Here is a 25060-nt window from a genome sequence, read left to right as displayed (position 1 = left end):
ACCTCATTTTACTTTGACTTTGGCTCTTAAACTAGATAAAATTAGAATAGGCATACTATTAATTAAGTATTAGGATAACTCAGACTAAAAAGGGTTAATTTTATTTTAAAAATATAATTGTCTAGAAAAACTTTAGCAACAAGTGAAATCCTGAAATTTAAGGCTATAAGGGGTAGAGTGGAATCAGCTAGGTGTGAAGACTGGGTAAACAGTGGAGTGCACCCACAGATCAGGCATTGGGGGCTTAGCTTCTAGCCATTAACTAAATGTGTGATCTTGAGTATATCCTACAGAAATTCAGAAAATATGATTAGTTGTAGAGTTTATTCTAGTACAAAGCTTGAGGACATGCACTTGGGAAGCACAGATTTCAAAGAATGGAAATCAATGCTTTGAAATATAAAGGTTTGGGGTCATTTATATAGACAAGGTTTAGGGAAGCTTAAGAAAATGTCACCATCTTTCTATATAAGGTTTACTGTGTGGTTACAATGAGTTTAGGATAGAATTGGTTGAGATAGTCTTTTTCTTTCAGGAAAGGTATATTTAACATTTCATACTGAAGATATAACAGTCATGAGATCTTCTAAGCTTATCTGATCTAAGTTAGAACAATCCAGGAGAGAGTTAATCTATTAATATAACAAAGGTCAGTGATTAGAAGGGGAGAAGGTCTAGTCTCTGGTTTCTTCTAGTCATTTAAGAACAATGAGAAAGAGAGTTAATCCATAATCTAAGAAGCAGAAGTTGCAACTATGTGCCATGCGACTCACATCACAGTCACAGCTCTCTCACGACTTAAAAGTGTTTTGGGGATTCTAACAACTTTTAGATTTTATTTATTTTCACAAGTAGGTCCTTCCTTTCTTTGCAGCTTCAGTTTTTTCACCTGCAAAATAAAGACTCTGTACTAGACAAACTGAGACTCCATCTGCTTTGAATTTTGATGCCTGTTTCTAAATAGATGGATTTGAAAACTCACTTCTGTAATCACAAAATCACATGTCAAAACAGACACTGAAAGAGAAAACATAGGGAGAAATGCTAATTTTTACACTACATCTTATATCTCATTTGAGATTTTCCTTTATGTTAAAAAAGAAATGAAAAATGGACTTCATTTGAATTCTGTCCTTTTTTGGAAACAATCCTGCTGATCTGACTCTTGAACTTCATAACCCAAGTGGAGCTATTTATAATGCCAGTACTTTAAGTTAGTAAAGTGATGCGTCTTTATGGTAACAAGGAACAAAAGGAAGGTGATAGATTTGAAATTTATGTAAGAACTTGGCTTTTGCCATTTATCTGAAAACAACATCATCTTCTAGCCTTTTCTGTTAGTACAGGAAGTTGTTTCCTAATTTGGTTATTCAATGTGATATTTTATTTTGCTTTCCTCACATCCTTTAGGGAGAACTGATATGTTAGAAGAAAAAGTACAACAGTGGATTCTATTAGAAAGAACAAATGAGAAAGAAATTAGGTATATTTAGGAGAAAGGATAAAATGAATGGCTCAAGTAGACTTGTGGCTGCAACCAAATCAAAATATAAAAGGGTTACTATGACTACAAAGGCAGTATATTTGAATAAAAATGGATATGAAAGTCTCTTTCACATGCTAATCGAAATTGGAGGAAATCTGTCATTTCAAACTGCAGACGGTCTTTCTCCACCTCTTCTTCTACATTATGGCTTTTGGATTGAATCTGCTTTAAACAAAACTATTGCCCTGTGAAACTGAAAAGCACTTGCAGTTCCCTTGTGTAAGGGCTAGTTTACACCAGTTCTAGCATTGTGACTCTGATTCTTCATTTGTTCAGGGTCAGAGCCTCAGAACCCACCCCACCCGTTTTTTGTTTGTTTTCTGATGAAGAAAAGGCACAATGATCCACCTGAAACATCTTATCTTTAAGGTATAAGTCATCCCTTCTAAATGGTTATTCCTTTCAGTTAATTCAGAGAAGACTTATAGAGCAAATTCTAAATGCAAGGCACTGTGGGGAAAGACAATTGTGGGGAAAGATAGATAATTTGAATTCTGCTCCCCAAGGACTCCCTACAGTTGGGGAGTTACTGAGTAATCTTTTTGGGTTCTTTCTGGATCTTGCTTCAGGCTCCTAAGAAATAGCCACTGTTCCTTGTAGTTAAATATAGATTGTGCTGGAAGGTGCCCGAAATAAAACCAGTATGGTGGTGTCAGCATTACCAGATGACACAGATGTACTTGAATTAACTGCAGTATTCTTTCTCATCTCTGATAAATTTAAAAAACATACATGGATTCTGCTTTTAAAAGGCATGTGAGTAATGAATTGGAACTTACTTTATGTCCCATGAAAGAAATGGGTGACATTTACATAAAGTATTTGACTATAGAATTCTTTGCCCTGAGAACAACAGTTAACAAGTTTAAGAACAAGAGTTTTCTGATTCAGTGTGGGAAATTGTGAGAAAAATGCTCACCCGTCCAAACCCAAAGAATGGACTCAGAAGCACAAAGAACAGCAAAAAGCGAGACTTTTAATAGCGGTCTTGCAAGATCCGATGGACGTCTGGTAGGCAGGCACATTCAGGGCAGCTACAACAGGTAATTTATCTCCTAGCACACAAGTCCCTCCCCCAGTTCCTCATTGGTTGAACACTATGGGGTTACAGTCTTCCAGGACATCACCTAAGTTTCATTATCCCCCTCATAAGGTTACACCCCAGTTCCCTTCCCAGCTTAAGTTTTGATTTCCCAGTAATGAAACTTTCTTCCCTTTTATGGGCTGACCCCTCCTCTACATTCTATTCGCTTATTATGACCTTCTAGGAGCATGAGCCATGTGATTTGTTACATCCGCAGGCTGGCTGCCAGTGTTTAGATTTACCATGCCTTACAAATGGACCATTTAAAATGTTTTCTTACAGAAATGAACATTTCAAGATTATTTAATGCCTAGATCACAATAAAGACTTACTGAGGATGGGCCCCAATCTCCAAAGATTGCAGCATCTGAATCTTATTTCTGGTCCAGTCATAACCTCTGGTTACATATTTGCAAATAAATGAGTTAATGAGTATACCTTTGGCTTTTTTGTTTTTCTGTTGTTAACTTTTTAATTATGTACATGTATAACTTTAATTTTTTTAAAATATGTTCACAGGAGTCATCTGGGTGATGGAATGATAGGATAGTTTTGGTTTTCTTTCTAATATCTATATATTTTTTAAAATCCATCAATAATGGACTTAGAAAAAGAAAAACAAAACAACAAAATCTGTTGGATTTTTTAAAAAACTACATAGGTACAGATTAAATGCTCTGAGATGCAACAGGTAAAAATAAATAAAAACGTTAACATGTTAAGGATTTACAAAACTAATGTACCTGGTGGAAGATTATTTTCTCAGTATACCAAATGATACAAGAGTTAAGAAATTACGTAGGCAGATAGTGAGGGTGTGGAAGCCCTCCATAAGCATTTTTTTTTAATGAAAAGCAGCCTCAAATCATTTTCCTTTCTAACAACAGCAGCCTGTAAAATCGAGCTGCAGACATAGATGCCTGCAGTTGTGCCAATCATGTTCAAGATGGCGGCTCTGTCTTCCCTTCTCTTCGTCAGCCACGTGTACAGTAAGAAACGGACAAGATGGCAGGAGCCAATGGGAAAGTTCATTTTCATAATAAGATTAGGTTGGGGCAGCCAGCCTTCCCTTGCACTATGTAAACGTCATACCTGATCGAACCGATATGTGAGCCCTATGTAAATCGGACACCACCTCCTCAAACCTGACTATAACTTCCGTTGTATCAGCCACCTGCTGGTCTTTCTTCTTGGAAGTTCCCTCTCTCTATAGAGAGAGCTGTTTTACTTTCTCTTTTCTTCTACCTATTAAACCTCCACTCCTAAACTACTTGTGTGTGTCCGTGTCCTAAATTTTCCTGGTGCGAGACAACAAACCCCTGGTATATACCCCAGACAACGTAGCCACTTCACAATGAAGAGTCTGTAGAATATTTCAGTTTGGGAAACTCTGATCTAGCTCTTGGGGCATAGAGGCCACACTGCTGGCTGGAACCATAGCAAGCAGCAAGCAGAAATTTAACTCAGAGAGAGTAAGTGGTATACTGAAGTCTAAAAGTGGGGAGAGGTGGTTCCAGGGATTAGTGAGGGTAGCTGGGACATCCCCAGCTCCCCGAGGAGCACCTGTGCTCATGCCAGGCACAAGTCTCAGGAGAACAGATACCCCAGCCACTGGAAGTTTGGACATACACAGCAGAGGGTCCTCAGTGCATGAGAGTGAACTGCCAGGTGGAACAGGTAAGGTTAATATTTGCAGGTATTTTATTTTATCTGTTAATAAAAAGTGTCTGTTTTTAGAGACTAGTCTTTTTAAAAGAAAAACCTGTATAAATAGGAAATAACACAAGGAACTGTGATTAAGCCAAACAGTTTGAGACAAAATAGGAACTGTATCAAGAACATGAAGAACTGATCGGCTGTAATTGTCACTAGAGGAAATGGGTTCCCACAGTCCATCGGTGTTACACATTTCCATAACTATGTAAAAAGAGGGTATATCTTTGTGTTCCAAGATGCTAACTTACTTTAATGTCTGGGAGAGGAGAGCTGATTCAGTTAATGTGTCCACTAAAGTAGCCAGTTATAAGGAAAACCATGATAAAATCCATAGCTCTTTTGTATACAACCAGTAACTTGTTAGAAAACAAAATGGACAATGACAGTTTATCATAATAATTTTAAAAACTATGTAATAACCAATATTGAGGATAATCTTAAAAAAATGTGTGGGGTCCAAAGAAAGAAATGTACAAAATTAGTAGCATAGTTGACTAGAAAATTAGGTATATAAAATATTAATCACATTTTTATTCTTTAAAATTTTAAAATAAAACATACTGGGAACGTTTCTAATTGAAATTTTTGAAAATAAAATTCTTCTTCTTATTCTCCCCACAACCTCTTTCACTCCGCAGAGGTGCAACAGTGAACAATCTGCTATGTATCTTTCAAATAAGTTACAGACTGAATGCTCATTTGCCCCACAAAATTCATATGTTGAAATTGATGTTATTGAGGATGGGGACTTGGGAGGTAATTAGGACATGAGGGGGAACCCTCATGAATGAGATTAGTGCCTTTATAAGAAGAGGCTGAAGAGCTAGCTCCCTCTCTTTCTGCCATACAATGAGAAATTGACAGTCTGCAACCGAGAAGGGGACCCTCAACAGAGCCCAAACATACTGGCACCCTGATCTCAGACTTCCAGCCCCTAGATTGTAAGAAGTAAATTCTGCTATTTAGAAGCCACCCAGTCTGTGGTACTTTGTTATAGCACACCAAACTAAAACAAAATATTTGGGGTATTTAATTCAGTTACATTACTGAACTTAAATTTGCAATGGGTTCATTTACATATACTGTAATTATAGTTATATTTGGTTTGATATATCAACTTGCTATTTGACTTACCTATTTTTCTATATTTTTCTTTCTTTTCCTGCTTTCTTTGGAATTAATAAAAAAATTTTTATTATTCCATTTACCTCAGCCTTCCAAAGTGTTGGGATTACAGGCATCAGCCACTGTGCCTAGCCTCTATTAACTTTTATTTTTACATTTATTTTTTACCATTTTTTCAGAGGTTAATTTCAGCATGCATCCTTGATTAATTTTAGTCAAATATGGATTATCTTTTACCACTTTTCTGATAACATTAAAACTTTAGATACTTTTAACTTAATTATCCCTATGCTTTTATATTTTATTTCTATACATATTTTAAACCTTGCAAGACATTATTATTATCATTGCTTTGTATACTCAATATTTCATTTTTAAAATCTTTTTCATTGCTTTTCTTTACTGCCTACATTTCTGTGTTTCAATCTGGAATAGTTTTCTTTCTGGCTGAAAAACTTTCTTTAGTATTTCTCTTAGTGCAGGTTTGCTGATAAAAATTCTGTTTTGTTTATTTGAAAACATCTTTATTTTGCCTTCATTTTTGAAGAATAATTTCACTGGATATACAGTTTTAGAATAAATGTAATTTTCTTTAATTTCTTTCAATATTCCATCTCATTATTGTCTGGCTTTTAGAAGTTCTGTTGAGAAATTACTTTCCATTTAATTGTTGTTATTGTTGTTGTATTTGAAGATAACATACTGTTTTTTCTTAGCTGCTCTGTGGAATTTCTATTTTTTTAAATCACTTTTGGAAATTCTTCAATCCTTCAAAAGTTCTTCAATTTTCCCCCATATTCTTTTTTCTCTTCTCTTGGGAATCCAGTTAAATTTATGTTAAACTTTTTATTATGTGTATTGTACATTCTTCTAAATTTTATATCCTGTTTTCTCTTAGTGCATCACTCTAGGTATTTCCCAGCAATCTATCTTCTACTTCACTAATGCTCTCTATTGCTATCTCTAATCTCTTGTTAAACCCATGATTTGAATTCTTACTTTCAGGTATTATATTTTTTAGTCCTAGAACTTTCATTTGATTCTTTTTATGAATTCTAATTATAAAATACATTTCTTTATCTTTTTGTCTGTTTTCGCTAACATATTAATCTTTCTATTTAAAAATCTTTGATAACTCCAATATAAGAACCACCTATAGTTCTACATCTGTCGTCTAATTTTTCTCTTCATTTTGTGGCCTATGGTACTGTCTTTTGGAGTGTATAATAAATTTGATTGAATGCCAAATATTGTTTATTACTAGATAGCCTCCAGATAATTTTATCTCCTTCCAGAAAGTATTCACCATTTTTTTTGACAGAAAAAATTGGGTCTGATAATCTTATTCTGTTTAGCCACTTTAGTTTCAGTAAGTGTCTGCCTACTTCCATTATTCTTTGCTCCTAAGGTTTATCCCTCCAGGGCTTTCAACAAAGAGCCTGATGTATTTTCTGGGCACCTGAAAGGTCCTGAGTTCTAATCCTTGCCTCTTAGCTGAAAACTCTGTTCTGTTTTCCAGAGGCTTTCTACTTAGCTCCTTAGTCTCCTGCTCAGTTTAGTTTCAGAATTTGGTAAATGGTTAAAAGAGGAACCAGCCACATGTCAGGCTTAGTTCTCTGCCCCTGCCTTCCTCAGTTTTTGGCCCAGGATATTTCTAATTTTGATTCTCCATCCCCACGACACAATCAAAGTCTCTACTGTTTTCCCAGTTAGCAGCCTTCTGTGTGTGCAAAGCCTGGAATCTCAACCACCTCTTGCCCTGGCTCAGAATGGGCAAATACCCTCAGAGAGAAGCAGTTGCAAATGATCAGCTCAACTCACTTCTCCATCATCTTCCTCTTTTTTTTTTTTTTTTTTTTTGAGATGCAGTCCCACTCTGTCACCCAGGCTGGAGTACAGTGGCACGATGTTGGCTTATTGCAACCTCCACCTCCTGGGTTCAAGTGATTCTTGTGCCTCCCTGAGTAGCTGGGACTACAGGCGCACACCACCATGTCTGGCTAATTTTTGTATTTTTTGGTAGAGAAGGGGTTTTGCCATGTTGGCCAGGCTGGTCTCGAACTCCTGGCCTCAAATGATCCACTCACCTGAGCCTTCCAAAGTGCTGGGATTACAGGTATGAACCACCACATCCAGCCCATCTTCCTCTTTTCAAAATTTAATCCCTGTTGTGATCTGAATGTTTGCATCCCCTCAAAATTCATATGTTGAAACCGAATCATCAAAGTGATGGTATTTGGAGGTGGGGGCCTTTGGGACATGATTAGGTCAGGAAGGTGCAGACCCCACGAACGGGATTAGTGCCCTTATAATGAGACCATAAAGAGCTAGCTAGTCCTTTCCACCATGTGAGGACATAGGAAGAATGTACCATTTCTATAAACCTGGAAATGGGCCCTCATCAGACAGTAAATCTCAGGCACCTTGATCTTGGACTTCCCAACCTCCAGAAGTGAGAAATAAATTTCTATTGTTTATTAGCTACCCAAGGTCATAGTACTTTGCTATAGGGTCCCAAATGAATTATGACAGTTCCTATAGTTCTAGTGGCTTTAGTAGCCCCTTAATGGCTTTAAACATATTTGTTGTTTGTTTTATATTTTTGTTTAGCTTTTCTAATGGTTCTTATTGGGAATATTGGTCTGCTGTAAGTTATTCATCATACCCACCGATATCTCATTGTCCAGACTCTATAATATGGTCATATCTCACACTGAGAAAGATAATTATTTTTTATTTTGAATGACAATATGCCAAATAAAAATCAGGATTCTGTTCCCAGGAAACAATGGGGAGAATGGATGTTGGGGTAAGCAACTAGCACTCTGTTCCAAAGTGAGAGGTGGAAGCCAGTTATAGTCTCATGGAAGGATAGGGAGTGGTTTTCACATATACTGGGGAAATGAGTTGCCAGAATCCACCTCTGACTTAGGAGAGCTCATAAAACAATAATAACTTGGTTAACATTTGCTATCAAAATCATCCAACTCTCTATGTTCAGATCCATGCTTACCAAACAACCCTGAGGTAGTAATTGAGCTTTCCTTAGAGACTTGGAGAGAATATGCTAATCCTCAGAAATGAATCTACCAGTTCATTTGGCAGTTATATTTCTCAAGGTAAATAATCAAAACCAGTGTCTAGGGCCATAATCTGCATGACGAACCAGTCTTTTTTGGCTCACTTTGCCCTGGATAAAGTGACAAAATATAGTTTCTTGACCTACTAGAACTTGATTGCTGCTGTGATTCTCTTATGAAAGTATTGTCAGCATTTAGACATTAGGAATCTCTTGCTAAATTTAGCAGCAGGTTCCTGTCTGTGAAGTAAAAAATGAATCCTGTTTAGAAAAGAATCTTGCAAATGATGTCTCAGTTTCTAACAGAAAGGTAAAAAAACTTACAAGAGTGATGAACACTGAAAAGATAATGTCTGAAAACAGTTTTCTCCTTATGTTAGGTTTGGAAAATGTGGTCTTGAAATCTGGTGAAAATACAACTCACAGAGAATTCTAAAAGACTGTCCCTCAGACTGATTGGTCTGCAATTTGGGATTTATGAAAAATGTTTGCTCTTTTTAAAGATAGAGGAGAATTATAGATTTTGGCTAATCGGAGAGAACTTTCCTATTAAGTTAATCACTACAAACACTGGGCCCTAAGACACAGAAGAGATTTAAATTCTGAGGGTAAGAGCTCTCTTGGTACCCAATTCAATTTTATGGGAATAATCAGATGATTAAGAGAAAAAATAGTGACTCAAGAGGTCTTTGGGATTCTCCTGCAAATTCTGAACAAGGCACTTAATTTTTCAAATTCTCATTTCTTCCTTTTCCAATCTGTTATGGAAGATAAAATCTGGCCTCTGAGGATACGTTGCTTGTACTAATGAGATAATAACTGGAAAGATTTTGTGTTCATTAGATGGGTTCTGGGACAATTTCCCCAAAACCTGTTCCTTCCTAATTGTCAGCTCACTTAAAATTCAGCACTTTATTACTGTTTTTGCATCATTTTAAGTGCTCATATCCTTTTTTTCCTTTTAAAACCCCTTTTAAATATTTTTAGACACTAATCCATTTAGTTCTTAATCTTATAGGCTCAGATGTATGCAGTGGAACCTATCCCTAGAAAAATGTGTTATGCACAAAACCACAAACTTTTGCCTGCAGTTTCAAAAGAGTCACTGGCTCCTAAATTAAAGAAGATATAACACATTTTAAATTCTTTCATATATATGGTTGTTGAGTTTTGAACACTTTGTTAACAGTTAGGCTCTTTTGTATCCCTAAGGATATATTCCTACTTCTGAATATTTTACTTTTCACCATTTCAAGTTCATGACATCACACTGGATTATAAAACAAAGAAATATGTACAATAATGGTAGTCCATGTAATGGGTAATGGAGTATAAGTATTAATAATTCCAATAAATTCCATGTTGGGACAGGTGTGATTATCCATTTATTTTTTGCCTTATTTTTTTTTTACCTTAATCAGAATGTGTTATTTCCTGATTGCTTTGATGGCTTTTCCCAGGCTTACCTGGTTTGTGACAACTGGCTGCTAAAATCAACAATCATGCTGATTTCTTTTAGTTTTTCACAAATGTGCTTTCTTACTAGGAGTATTCTGTGCATGCTTTTCCTTCTGTCTGTCTTTCCTTCTTTGCGTAGTTAAATCCTCCTCAGCCTCACCTAGTTGGTGAGTGGCTTTCCTCCACATGGTTATTCAGGGACTCAGGCTCTTTCTGTTTTGTTACTCCACTATCCCCTAGGACCTTAGAGTCCTCTACTTCAAGCAGGGGAAAGAAAGATAGAGAAAGCACTCATTTATAATGTCCTTGACCCAGAAATGACACGCATTACCTCCAAACACATTCTTATGGTAAGAGCTACTCACACGGCTCTACCCAAGGTGCAAAGGTGTTTGAGAAATGGGACTCCTGAATGAATAGCCACTTCTAGGGTCATCTCAACACTGTGGAAGGGGACACATTATTTTTGGTGGTAGTTACCTGTATTAGGCCATGCTTGCATTGCTATAAGGAAACACCCAACACTGGGTAATTTATAAGAAAAGAGATTTAATTGGCTCTTAGTTCTGCAGGCTATATAGGAAGCATAGCACTGGCATCTGCCTCTTGTGAAGCCTCAGGAAGCTTACAATCATGGCAGAAGATGAAGGGGAGCAGGCATCTCACATGGCAGGAGCAGGAGCAAGAGAGGGCAAGGGGGGTGCCACATACTTTTAAACAACCAGATCTCATGAGAACTCACTCACTATGGCAAGAACAACACCAAGAGGATGGCACTAAACCATTCATGAGAAACTCACTCCCATGATCCAATCACCTCCTACAAGGCCCTACCTCCAATACTGGGGATTACAATTCAACATGAAATTTGGGTGAGGACAAACATACAAACTATATCACTACCTATCTCTGCCACTCCATGGTGTACCACCAGCATGTAGCATAGTATCACTTAATAAGTATTCATAGAATGCATGAATGAAAAGGAATGAATGCAATGGTTTGAAGTAGTTTGTGATTCATATTATAACAATTTCACATCTGGTGTACAGAATTTGGAGAAGCAGCAGCTTTATTAGGTTATAGATGCCTAATTTACATAGTATCAAAATAATCATCTGGGAGACACTGTGCGTTCTCGGTTTCATATATCAAAATGCACCAGGAGGGGCAACTTCACTCTGAAATCTCTGCTTCAGTCTGCCAGCTTGGATCATTCCACGCATATATCAAAAGAAATGGAAGAAGCAACTATAGGGAATTATGCCTGAGACTCCTGCTTGAATTTTATCCTGCCCATTTCATACTGTATCATGAGTTAATTGCCCAAAAGAGGCAAAAGATAGTATAACATCAGAACAGATAAATAACCAATCAAAAGTGGGTTGAATTTGGGTTAACTGATCATTGAACAAACCAACCTGTTCCCATTGGATGACTTTATATATCTATATGAAATATATAAATTATATATTAAATTTTATGTGTATTCACTTAACATTTTATGTATATTCATTTTTTATATATTCATGTGTATTAATTTTATAATGGCCATATGAAGTATTAGAGATATAGAATTAGGCATATATAGAACACATCAGGAAACTTTTCGCCTCTTCTACATTATAGCTAAGATTTGATTATAAAATATAGAGTTTGATTATGTGACAAGTAAAAATCTGCTTGCACCAAATCCCTAAATGTTAGCCTTATAATGTATCTTTTTATTTATTTATTTTTTAAGAGACAAATTCTTGCTCTGTTGCTCAGGCTGGAGTGCAGTGGTACAACCATAGCTCATTGCAGCCTCTCACTCCTGAGTTCAAGGGGTCCTCCTGCCTCAGCCTACTGAGTGAGTAGCTAGGACTACAGGTACACCCTACTACATCCAGCTAATTTTAAAATCTTTTGTAGGGATGGAGTCTATGTTACGCAGGCTGGTCTTGAACTCTTGGCCTCAAGATATCCTCCCACCTCAAGTAATCCTCCCACCTTAGCCTCCCAAAGTGCTGGCTTTACAGGCATGAGCCACCACACTGGCCTATAATGTATCTTTAAATATGTACCTTTACTGAGGAGTTAATCTGATAAGATTAACAAGGACTACGAGATTTATTTATCTTTAATCTTTGGTGCAATACCTGGTGCATTTTAGAGTCTCCGGCCTTGTTTTCCACATTCTTGTAACATTCCTCCAGTTCATCCAGCTCTGTTTTTCACAAAGTCTCTAACTCCTACCTGCTACAAGGTGCTTCATGTTCTTACCAGTCTTAATTTGTGTGGCTAGCTAGGAGTGCCAGAGAAGCAGAGAATCTGTAAGCTGGAAAGGACTTCAACTTCAATGGGATAAATCTGCTCTGCGATCCTGATGAATGAATTCAAAATAAAGAGTTAAGGACTTCACAAACTCCTCTCACTGTTTGCTGACGATATGATCCTTTACCCTGAAAACCCTAAAGACTCCTCCAGAAAGCTAGAATTGATAAAAGAATTCAGCAAAGTTTCTAGATACAAGATTAATGTACACAAATCAGTAGCTCTTCTATATACCAACAGCGACCAAGCAGAGAATCAAATCAATAACTCAACCCCTTTTATAGTAGTTGCAAAAAAATACTTAGGAATATACCTAACCAAGGAGTTGAAAGACCTCTACAAGGAAAACTACAAAACACTGCTGAAGGAAATCATAGAGGACACAAACAAATGGAAACACATCCCATGCTCATGGACAGACGGAATCAATATTGTGAAAATGACCATACTGCCAAAACCAATCTACAAATTCAACACAGTCCCCATCAAAATACCACCATCATTCTTCACAGAATTAGAAAAAACAATTCTGAAATTCATATGGGAACAAAAAAGAACCTGCATAGCCAAAGCAAGACTAAGCAAAAAGAACAAATCTGGAGGCATCACACTACTTGATTTCAAACTATAGTATAAGGCCATAGTCACCAAAACAGCATGGTACTGGTATCAAAATAGGCACATAGACCAGTGGAATAGAACAGAGAATCCAGAAATAAACCCAAATACTTACAGCCAACTGATCTTTGACAAAGCAAACACAGACATAAAGTAGGGAAAGGGCACCCTTTTCAACAAATGGTGCTGGGATAATTGGCTAGCCACATGTAGGAGAATGAAACTAGATCCTCATCTCTCACCTTATACAAAAACCAACTCAAGATGGATTAAAGACTTAAACCTAAGACCTAAAACTATAAAAATTCTAGAAGATAACATTGGAAAAACCCTCCTAGACATTGGCTTAGGCAAGGATTTCATGACCAAGAACCTCAAAGCAAATGCAATAAAAACAAAGATAATAGCTGGGACCTAATTAAACTAAAGAGCTTTTGCATGGCAAAGGGAACAGTCAGCAGAGTAAACAGACAACCCACAGAGTGGGACAAAATCTTCACAATCTATACATCTGACAAAGGACTAATAACCAGAATCTATGACGAACTCAAACAATCAGTAAGATCAAAATCATTAAGAAAAAAACAATCCCGTCAAAAAGTGGGCTAAGGACGTGAATAGACAATTCTCAAAAGAAGATATACAAATGACCAATAAACATATGAAAAAATTCTCAACATCACTAATGATCAGGGAACTGCAAATCAAAACCACAATGTGATACCACCTTACTCCTGCAAGAATGGCCGTAATAAAAAAACCAACAGTAGATGTTGACATGGATGCAGTGAATAGGGAACATATCTACACCGCTGGTGGGAATGTAAACTAGCGCAGCCACTGTGGAAAACCGTGTGGAGATTCCTTAAAGATTCCTTAAAGAACTAAAAGTAGAACTACCATTTGATCCAGCAACCCCACTGCTGGATATCGACCCAGAGGAAAAGAAGCCATTATTTGGAAAAGATACCTGCACACACATATTTATAGAAGCACAATTCACAATTGTAAAATCGTGGAACCAACCGAAATGCCCATCAATCAATGAGTGGATAAAGAAACTGCAGTATATATATATATATATATATATATATATATATATATATATATATGCAATGGAATACTACACAGCCATAAAAAGGAATGAATTAACAGCATTTGCAGTGACCTGGATGAGACTGGAGACTATTATTCTAAGTGAAGTAACTCAGGAATGGAAAACCAAATATCATATGTTCTCACTGATATGTAAAAGCTAAGCTATGAGGATGCAAAGGCATAAGAATGATACAATGGACTTCGGGGGTTTGGGGGGAAGAGTGGGAGGGGGCGAGGGATAAAAGACTACAAATATGGTGTAGTGTATACTGCTCAGGTGATGGGTGCACTAAAATCTCACAAATTACCACTAAAGAACTTACTCATGTAACCAAATACCACCTGTACCCCCAATAACTTATGGAAAAATAAAATAAAATAATAAAAAAAAGAACTTACTCATGTAACCAAATACCACTTGTTCCCCCAAAACCTATGGAAATAAAAAGTTTTAAAAAATAAAAAAAATAAATAAATAAAAATAAAGAGTTAGGGACTTCAGAAGTGATTTGTAATAGAAAAACTTTAATTAAAAAAATCACCAGGGTGATATATCTGACACAAGGTAATGGATTAATGGTAAAAGTAACTAAGGATTCTGTGTGTGTGTGTGTGTGTGTGTGTGTGTGTGTATTTGTGTTTATGTCCATGTATCTATGTGTCTGTGGGTGTGTATAGGGGATTACATTGCTGAGTAAGGTTTATGTGATACAGAAGAAGGCCTGGACCTTTCAAATCATGCTGGACTAGATTACCTTTGCTTACAAATCTACATGTTCTCAGCATATTCCCATCAAAGAGCTTAGTTGTAGCATTTATGTTTTCTGCAATATCAAGGAAGCAGACACATTTTAGACCCCAGCTTCATATTTGCATAAAGGAGTTCTCCACTGAATAACCAAATTTTTTTCTAAGATGTTATATTTTTGAAAAAATACTTTTATTTCAAAACCTTTGAATGGCTTTGGCTTGCTTTTGAAATAAAATGGTAACTTTTTTAGTGGATAGTTTCTGAATGATTGTTATGTAGGAGAGCTTTACATATAGGTGTGAAAACAGCCAATTTAACTGCCTACACTTCTGTATCCCCCAGAGTCATGCCTATTTATACTGCACTGTGAGGATTCAGAAACAGAGAGAAAAAGCTGGTGCTAAATCTGAGGGGTAAAAATTGAATTTGATTCCCAAAATGAAATTTGATCACGTAGAATTTGTAATCTAGGTTCTGCATCTAGAATACAGAAATAAATGCACAGTCCCTTCATTTTGTTTAATTAACATATTAGTGATGATAGTCCCTATTGCTGTTCATCTTACAGATTGTAAACAGATTTATTTTTTGCCTTTCCAGCTGGATTTGGAAGTACTCAAAAGAATCTATTAAGAATGTGATATCCCTGTGATCTTGAAAGATACAAACGAGAACAGGACTGGCTGAAAAACACTCAGAATGCTCTGTTTGATAATTGGGAGTAGAACTTCTGAAGTCTAATGATCCAAGCCAAGATTTAAATCTTAACTTTTTATCAGCCTTCAGTGTTTTTAATCCAAGGAATAATTATCTTCCTGTATTTCTATTTCTTACATCAGAATTTTTAAATGCCATCCTCATTAATTTTCTAATAAGATTTAAGTTCAAACAATGTACAATATCGTATATCCTAACTTTCTTACAAGGGGCAGGAAGCAAGGTTATGTGCATGGCCACGTGTTTGTAGATACATGTGTTGAAATAGGAAGTATCCTAGTATGTATTTAGATAAGAAAAACTTACATACTAGTGTTGACTTTGAAATTATAACATGTATACCTACATATCTTTGTGTTTATTTTAAAGTTTTGAAAATATACAGGACTGTTAATAAAAAAAGAATGTGATATCAATTTTATGAAAGCCCTCACCCGAGGATACTGGGGACTTGATATAGTGTGCAAGATATTTAATGGTATGAGGCATCATCTATAGCAGTGGTTCCCAACATTTTGAATACAAGGTACATTTTGAAACTAAGAAAAGCATCACCAACTATTGTGTGCTGGAAGTTGTACTTTTTGCATCTATTGATTGAAGAATAACCTAGTGATAATGCCTATTCTTAGTAATGCTTTAAGTTGTATTTATATGTTATTAATAATGATAGAATCAGCATGTTTTTGTAAAAGTACAAGACCTATGTATGAGGGGAATGTTATCCATGCCAATCAGGCTTGGCCTGCATTTTAAACTTGTAGACCCTTTAACGGCTTGTCACCTATGGACCAGACAGTGCTGGCTTAGATTAAAAATATATAATTGATGATCGGAATCTATTGAGTTGTTATGAAAATTATTTCTTGACAAAGTCCTGAGAGCTTTAAGTAAAACATTTCTTTCAGGGCCTGTGACTGATGCTAGTCTTATTCTCTCCACTGATGTCTCATCTTTTCTTGATGCAAAATCTGACCTCTGGTAATCCCATGTGAATCTAAAGGTTTATAATTGCTGGAATGATACTCTTCAGCATGAAGTTGCAATTAGATTGGTGATCTGTTGCACCAAAAAACTGGCTAGGGAAAATATCAGGCCTGATTAATTAACTAGGTAATGTGCTGAACTACAGCCCACTTTGCATTGTCTCTGAGACGATGTGATTGCATAGGCTAATGGAAAATAAGTTTATGGGCTCAGAATTTAAAAATAAGACTATTGTTTACAAGGACTTCATCACAGAATGTAAGGGAGTGCTCACTAGTCAGAGGAAAGGTATCATCATATCCTAGTTCCTTAACACATTAAAATGATAAGCTTACTTCCATTCATGCAAAACCACAGGCCCCTTCTCCAAAAAGCTGGAGAAGAGAGGCCTCCAGAGACTTGGATAAAAGCAGCCTCCTTCCTTCCTCTTCTCCTTCTCAGGAGTCAGAGCTGCACAGCTATCTAAAACTCACCCTTCCCACTCCTCCATCTTCCCCTCTTTAACAGGAATTTCCCCAGTAAAACTTTTCCAATTCTAGTCCCTTCCAGGCATCTGCTTCTCCAAAGACCAGATCTGCCATACCACTTATTAGCTTGGTTGAGCTATTTAATCCTTGTAAGAATGGGCTATCTTAGCAGAACACAGGTAAAATAATAGTGTTTAGATCCCCCTATATCTTTTTTATTTTTACATAATTTCAGATTTACAGAAAAGTTGCAAGAATAGTGCAAAGAATTTATGAACACCCTCACCTAGGTTCCCTGTATTAACATTGTGTGTGTGTGTGTGTATTCACAAACACATAATTTTGAACCCTTTAAGAAAAAGTTATAGGCATGATGTTCCTTTACTTCTAAATATTTCAGCTTGTGTTTTCTAAAAGTAAAGAATTTTCTTACTTAATAATAATCACAGTATAATGCTTAATCAAAAATTAACATCAAGCTGGGCATGGTGGCGCATGCCTGTAATCCCAGCTACTCGGGAGGCTGAGGCAGGAAAATCGTTTGAACCAGGGAGTTGGAGGTTGCAGTGAGCCGAGATCGCACCACTGCACTCTAGCCTGGCAATAGAGCAAGACTCCGTCTCAAAAAACAAAACAAAACAAAACAAAAACATCAGACGAGATCAGGTGTGTTGGGGGTGGTATGCTGAGCCCATATAGCCAACACAATCCTAAGCAAAAAGAATAAAGCTGGAGGCATCTTGCTCCCTGACTTCAAACTATACTAGAAGGCTACAATAACCAAAAGAGCGTGGTACTGGTACCAAAACAGATGTATAGACCAATGGAACAGAACAGAGGCCTCAGAAATAACACCACACATCTACAACCATCTGATCTTTGACAAATGTGACAAAAACAAGCAATGGGGAAATGATTCCCTGTTTAACAAACGATGCTGGGAAAACTGGCTAGCCATACGCAGAAAACGGAAACTGAACCCCTGCCTTACACCTTAAATAAAAATTAACTCAAGATGGATTAAAGACTTAAATGTAAAATCTAAAACCATAAAAACCCTAGAAGAAAACCTAGACAGTAATATTCAGGACATAGGCATGGGCAAAGACTTCACAACTAAAACACCAAAAGCAATGGCAACAAAAGCCAAAATAGACAAATGGTGATCTAATTAAACTAAAGAGCTTCTTCAGAGCAAAAGAAACTATCATCAGAGTGAACAGGCAACCTACAGAATGGGAGAAAATTGTTGCAATCTATCCATCTGACAAAGGGCTAATATCCAAAATCTACAAGGAACTTAAACAAATTTACAAGAAAAAAACAACCCCATCAAAAAGTGGGTGAAGGATATGAACAGACACTTCTCAAAAGAAGACATTTATGCCGCCAACAAACATATGAAAAAAAGCTCATCATCACTGGTTATTAGAGAAATGCAAATCAAAACCACAATGAGATACCATCTCATGTCAGTTAGAATGGCAATCATTAAAAAGCCAGGAAACAACAGATGCTGGCAAGGCTGTGGAGAAATAGGAATGCTTTTACACTGTTGGTGGGAGTGTAAATTAGTTCAGCCATTGTGGAAGACAGTGTGGCAATTCCTCAAGGATCTGGAGCTAGAAATACCATTTGACCCAGCAATCCTATTACTGGGTATATACCCAAAGGTTTATAAATCATTCTGTTATAAAGACACATGCACGTGTATATTTATTGTGGCACTGTTCACAATAGCAAAGACTTGGAACCAACCCAAATGCCCATCAATGATAGACTGGATAAGGAAAATGTGGCACATATACACCATAGAACACTATGCAGCCATAAAAAAGGATGAGTTCATTTCCTTTGCAGGGACATGGATGAAGCTGGAAACCATCATTTTCAGCAAACTAACACAGGAACAGAAAACCAAACACTGCATGTTCTCATTCATAAGTGGGAGTTGAACAATGAGAACACATGGACACAGGGAGGGGAACATCACACACCGGGGCCTGTCAGGGGGTGGGGGCAAGGGGAAGTGAAGCATTAGGACAAATACCTAATGCATGTGAGGCTTAAAACCTAGATGATGGATTGATAGGTGCAGCAGAACACCATGGCACATGTATACCTATGTAACATACCTGCATGTTCTGCACACGTACCCCAGAACTTAAAGTAAAATTTCAAAAAAAGTTAACATCAATTCATTTCTATTATCTAATAGCCATTGTTTTACTCATTGTCTTAATTATATCTTTTATAGCAATAGAAAGTCCAAGATCAGGCTTTAGAGTTTCCCTTTTATTTTGCCTGGAGTAATTCTATAAATAATTTAGTAAGTGCTCACTAAGTGCCAGGTAGGCACTGACAAGACTAAGGTGGGGAACAATGGGTCCCATTGAATGAGGAGCTTATATCTACTCTGGGGAAGTAGACATCTGATAACTAGTTTATGATTTAGGCTATAGTGTGATATGTGTGGAGATTCAATGGGGACTCATTCAATATGGGATGTAGGGTCTAACTTCAGCATAGAAGGTAGAAATAGCCCAGTTGCAGTCTTACGTCCTGCCCCACAACAAATTCAGAGCAGCCAGATTGTGTCTCTTGCACTAGAACAGATTTTTTTTTTTTTTTTTTTCAGTTAAGCAGCTGACGAAGTAATTATTTTGCTTGTTGGGATCGTGTTGTCTAAAAAATAATATTTTTAAATACCAAAAACAATTTTATCTTGGTAAGAGGCTCACTCAGTGAGAGGCACATAGGAAAACTGAAACCTTTAAAAGTGATTCAGGCAGGTCCATTGACTCAAGATCTCTCTAGGCGTGTGCCCATTGAGGTGTGAATTACCTCCATGGTTTAAATTGTTGATGTAGTTTCTGTTAAATATAGAATATGACTCTGAATGACTATTCTCCTTGCTCAGAGGATGGAAAATGATTAAAACAAAATGCCTGCTCTGAATGCAATTAAACCAGGGAAAATAAGACAAGAATAAAAATGATCATAACGCAAAATATGACAGAAGTAGTTTCAGAAGAATGATGCCTTGCAAAAAAAAAAAAAAAAAAACAGGCTCAGCAAAGACTTCGTGGAAGAAGTGGCATTTAACATGTTCATTAAAAGAAGAAAAGATGTTTTCTGGATACAGTAGGGGAGTTACCTTCTGTTATGGTATTAGCATAGGTTAAGAAATAGAGACAGGAAAGCACTAGAGTGAATGGGATATCCAAGTGTAGGCAAGAGGGAGGAGTCCCATTCAGCAAGATCTTCTGGGACTTGAGGTATTTGTGAGAGAATAGAGAAAGGCAAGTTTGTCTTACTTGATTCGTGCTGCCACAACAAAATACTCAAGACTGGGTAATTTATAAACAACAGAAATTTATTTCTCACAGTTCTGGAGGCTGAAAAGTCCAAGATCAAGATGCTGGCAGACCTGGTGGCTGGTGAGGGCTGTCTCTGCTTCTAAGTTGGACCCTTGAAAACTACTTCTTCTGGAGGGGACAAACACTGTGTCCTCACATGAAGAAAGGATCCGAAGGAGTGAACTCATCCCCTCAAGCCTTTTTATAAGGCATTAATCTCATCCATAAGGGTAGAGCCCTCATGGGCCAATTACTTTCTAGAAGGTCCACATCTCAGTACTGTTGCATTAGGGATTTAGTTTCAACGTGATTTTTGAAGGGAATGCAAACATTCAAACTATAGAACCATAGCAAGGATGGAGAGAGATTCAGGGCAGATTGTGAAGCACCTTGGAATGTGGTCTCCAGTGAATCTCCTCCTGGTTCCATGTGTGAGTCCTGGGAGCAGTTTGTTTCCCTCCTTTCTGTATCTTCTCCTTTTCCTGTACTCCCTGCTTTTCCTGCTCTTTTCTCTTGATATATAGAGACCTTTTCAACAGAGTTCTTTGCCAGGTTGGACAGACTTTCCTACACTCTTGCTCCCCACACACTCAGCTCTAACCCACTTTGTTAAAGTACAGAGACAAACTTTTTCATGTTTCTAAGTTGTCACAAAACTACCAGGATGAGGGACACTAACACACACACAACGCAGAGAGGAGTCATGTGGGTCATCTGAGGAATGGGCCGTGCATCAGCTTTGGTCTGTCGTCTCCCAACAATGCATCTTGATGAGATAAGTATATGAAGCTCTGATTAGGTTCAATATTTTAGTCAAATGAGCTGTTTACCTCCACTCCCCAATGTGTCATTGTAGACGCGAGATAACTTGGATGAATATGTTAGAAACTTTGAGTTTGCAGGGGTGCTTTCTTCCTGAGAATGGCAAATTAAGGCTGCTCTGAAAAGTTACCCTAGTTTTGTTTTCTTATTAGGAACATTCAAATGAGCATGAAGAAAGAGCAAATACCTACCAGTGGTAATTAAAAAAAATATATATATATATATACACACACACACACACACACACACACACACACATATATATATAAATTAGCATTATTGCCATATTTCCTTTATTCTAAGATGTACATTTTCACATATTTTTACATTTCTGGAATGGGAGTAAGGCTACATGCATATTTAATGTGGCATCTCTGTGTTTTCCTTCCGTTCTACCTCCCTCCCTCATTCTGCAAATCAAACAAACAAGTCAAAGCTCTCATTAAATTGCTGTCTTACAATCAAGGGAATAAGATGATATTTTCTAGTTCCTCACTCCTGTCCCCCAGAGACACCTTTTCTGCTTATTAGCTGGGTGAGAAGAAATCATCTACTTTAAAATGTCCTATTGAGGGTTAAGCATCCTTCCCAAGAGGATGCTACCAACTCTGGAATCACCCATATATAAGACATGTCTAGACTATTTCCATCAGCTGAGGCCCTTTCTTCTCCTGCAAATTGAGATTCATCTGAGTAATTCTCACATGTGCATGTCCTCTGCCATCCAAGTGTCCTCCTCAGAGGCTTCATGACAGAAAGCAGCAAGGGATTAATTTTTAACAACCCAGCCTGGTTTTATGATGGTCAACATCATTATTTTTTAATGTACAAATAGTCCTATGATGATTCCATTACAAGTAGAAGTACAGGCACTTTGGTAGATTGGTATATTTATCCTGAACATAACTGAATATGGATACAAAAATACAGTGAATGAAATCTAGTATTGAATTAGATCTAGTATTCAGTAGCACAACAGAGTGACCATCGTTAACAATAATTTATTGTATATTTTAAGATAACTAAAAGAATGGAATTGAAATGTTCCTAACACAAAGAAATGGTACATGCTTAAGGTGATGGAAATCCCAATTATTCTGATTTGATGGTTACACAATGTGTGCCTGTATCAAAACATCACATGCACCCCATAAATAATAACTATTTATTACCCATACAACTATTATTTACCCATAATAATTCAAATAAAAAATTAAGAATAAATAAAACAAACCAAAAGAACCTGAATATGAATTAAATATTTTGAAAAACACGAAATGAGTTTCCGTTCTCAGTACTCTGTGAGTAAATTCATGAATGAGAGGGGCTCATATCTAGGTTCACATTGGGACTGGGCAAATCATATCCTGTTCCTGCCCTTACTCTCCACCCCCTAAACGACCTCGAGTTTTAAAACTGGATAAAATCTAGTGGCAGTGCACAGATTGGACAGCTGCAAGGAATTATAAAAAGTGAACAGGTGTCACAAAATAACACATTTCTTGAGGGAGTGGGTATGTAGAGGGGAGGAGATGTTGGCAAGTCATTCAGCATCAGCTGCTTTGCTGAAGTTGTGTGTGAGATTAGCAGAGGGGAGGTTCTGCTTGCTGTTCAGGCCCAGAGGAGCTCTGGCTCCATCCCAACATCCTATTTGCAATCTAGGTGGGGCTATTTTAACAAGTTCAGCAAATCTCCCTCCAGATCCCTAATGGTCACCCTGCAGCCCTCTCCTCTACTGCCTACTAATTCCCAGACTGACTGGCCTCCTCTCTCATACTTTTACCCACACTTCCTTTTCATCTTTAACCCTTTGCTCAAACTCCTTTTGGTCTCTACACAAGAAATCTAACTTTCCTTATCAAATTCCCATCATGGAGGCAATACCTTCTTCATGTACCTGAAAGTCACAGGGTATGAGGGTTTGCATAGCTCTTTTTTCTCTGTGTCACTTTTCTTGCTACCTCTGCCCTCTTTCTCAAGACTCTTTCTATGAAGCCCATAGGGTGCACTTGCAATGGCCATATGAAGGGGCACAGAGAGCAGTTTGGAGCACCAGTGTAGTTGATATAGCTTCCCCCATTCAGAGGTGATAAGACCTAAGAGCACAGTGGGTCATTGAGAAGACTAAATGATTTGCTATTGAAGAGCATCTAACAGAGGACCTGGCATGTTGCAAGCACTCAATGAATGATTTAAAAGGCATTGACATGGTTTGGCCAATGCCTTTTAAGTAGAGAATGGAACCTAAAAAACTCTTTAATTTTTCCCACCTTACCTCAGCTGTTAGAAAGCTCAGGAAATTTCTTTCTTTTTTCCCCTTAAAAAGAAAACTATAAGCTGGGCATGGTGACTTGTGCCTGTAATATCAGCTATTCAGGAGGCTGTTGTGGGAAGATTGCTTGAGCCCAAGAGTTAGAGGCTGCAGTGAACTATGATTGTACCACTGTTCCAGGCTGGATGACAGAGTGAGACATTGCCTCTAAAATATATATATATATATATATACTTAAAGTTATATATATATATATATATATATAACTTTTTTAAACTTTAATTCTTCTGGTGTAATTATTCATTTCCTTCCTTTCTCTTTTTATTAAAGTTTGAGATTTTATTTTATTTGGATTCTCCAGTTTCAATCTTTCTTTCTTTCTTTTTTGATATAAGAGGAAGAGTAAATAAATACAACCTGAAACAGTATCAGCCTACTTGGCTCCCTTGGCCACCCAAGGGCAAGGGCAGATGGGTGATGAGGGAGCCAGTCCATGGTGGATGAGTTTTTCTTGTAGTTTTCCAGCAGAGTTCCAAGTTATCTCTCCAGGGCTGCCATGCAGGCCTTGAGGCCACTTTGAGTAGAGCCCGCTGACATCATCTATCTGAGATATCGGGTTTTATGGCTAAAAGAAGTTGCTAGACACTTTGTTTTGTTTCACATATGTCAGGATATCCTTGCCCCAGGGAAAGTAAGTTCTTTCCGAAAACTCCTCAGGAATCTGGGGCCTTTTTAATCAATTAATATATTTTTTACATTAACACATTTGAATATTTATTCGCCATGAGGCATTGTGTCAGATTTTGACATGCATTAATTTGTTAGATTCTCACCATAACACTGTGAGATAAGAATTAGTAGTAGCTACATTTTACAAATCAGGAAGCTGACTCTTAGAAAGGTTATATAACTTATCCCAAATTACACAGCTACGAGTTAGACCCACAATCATTCATTCGAAACCTCAATCCACAATAACACTGGTATATTTCAGGGTAGAATGAAATTGACTGACTCTTCCAGCAGTCTTCCATTCTATGAACCAGCAAGGCCACAAAAAGTTCAGCTGAGCAGCTCTGCAGTGTGGCAGATCATCTAGACCCAGCAGACTCCAGACTCCTGCCTTTCCCTAACTGGACACTGCAGGGACTCTGAAGATTTCAGCATTGATGCATGAGCCAAAGAGCCAAGCAGAGGACACTGAATGAATGGCGTATGCCTGACTGTCTTAGTCTGTTAGTCCTGCTATAACAAAATACCTAAGACTGGGTAATTTATAAGCAATAGAAATATATTTCTCACAGTTCTGGAGGCTGGAATGTTCCAGACCAAGGCATCAGCAGGGTTGACACCTATTTGGTGAAGGGTATTCTCTGCTTCCAAGAGGGTGCATTGTTGCGATATCCTCCAGAGGGGAGGAGCACTGTGTCCTCACTTGGTGGAAGGAAAGGAAAGGAAATGCAAAAGAATGCCTCCTTTAACCTTGAACCCTTTTATAAGGGTACTAATCCTATTCATTGGGTTTCTGCCCTAATGACTTAATCATCTCCCAGAGGCCACATCTCTTGATACTATTGCATTGGGGATTAAGTTTCAACATGAGTTTTAGAGGGGACATCATCATTCCAACCATAGCACTGACTGT

At 37.4% G+C, this 25060-nt stretch overlaps 1 protein-coding gene and 1 long non-coding RNA gene across 3 annotated transcripts in view; one reads left to right on the top strand and one right to left on the bottom strand.

The window, feature by feature from the left end:
- SLC24A2 (solute carrier family 24 member 2) overlaps positions 1-25060 on the bottom strand; it is a 533689-nt gene that overhangs the window by 311948 nt on the left and 196681 nt on the right. The window lies entirely within an intron of this gene.
- The window catches only part of LOC129048066 (uncharacterized), a 118452-nt gene continuing 95058 nt past the window's right edge, over positions 1667-25060 (top strand). Inside the window, exon 1 of the long non-coding RNA XR_008510094.2 lies at positions 1667-4307. This is a non-coding gene — a long non-coding RNA (uncharacterized LOC129048066). The remainder of the gene's footprint in view (positions 4308-25060) is intronic.

The sequence above is a fragment of the Pongo abelii genome, chromosome 13 (assembly GCF_028885655.2).
Source record: "Pongo abelii isolate AG06213 chromosome 13, NHGRI_mPonAbe1-v2.0_pri, whole genome shotgun sequence".
Classification (NCBI taxonomy): Eukaryota; Metazoa; Chordata; class Mammalia; order Primates; family Hominidae; genus Pongo; species Pongo abelii.
This window is presented reverse-complemented; position numbering and strand designations above follow the sequence as displayed.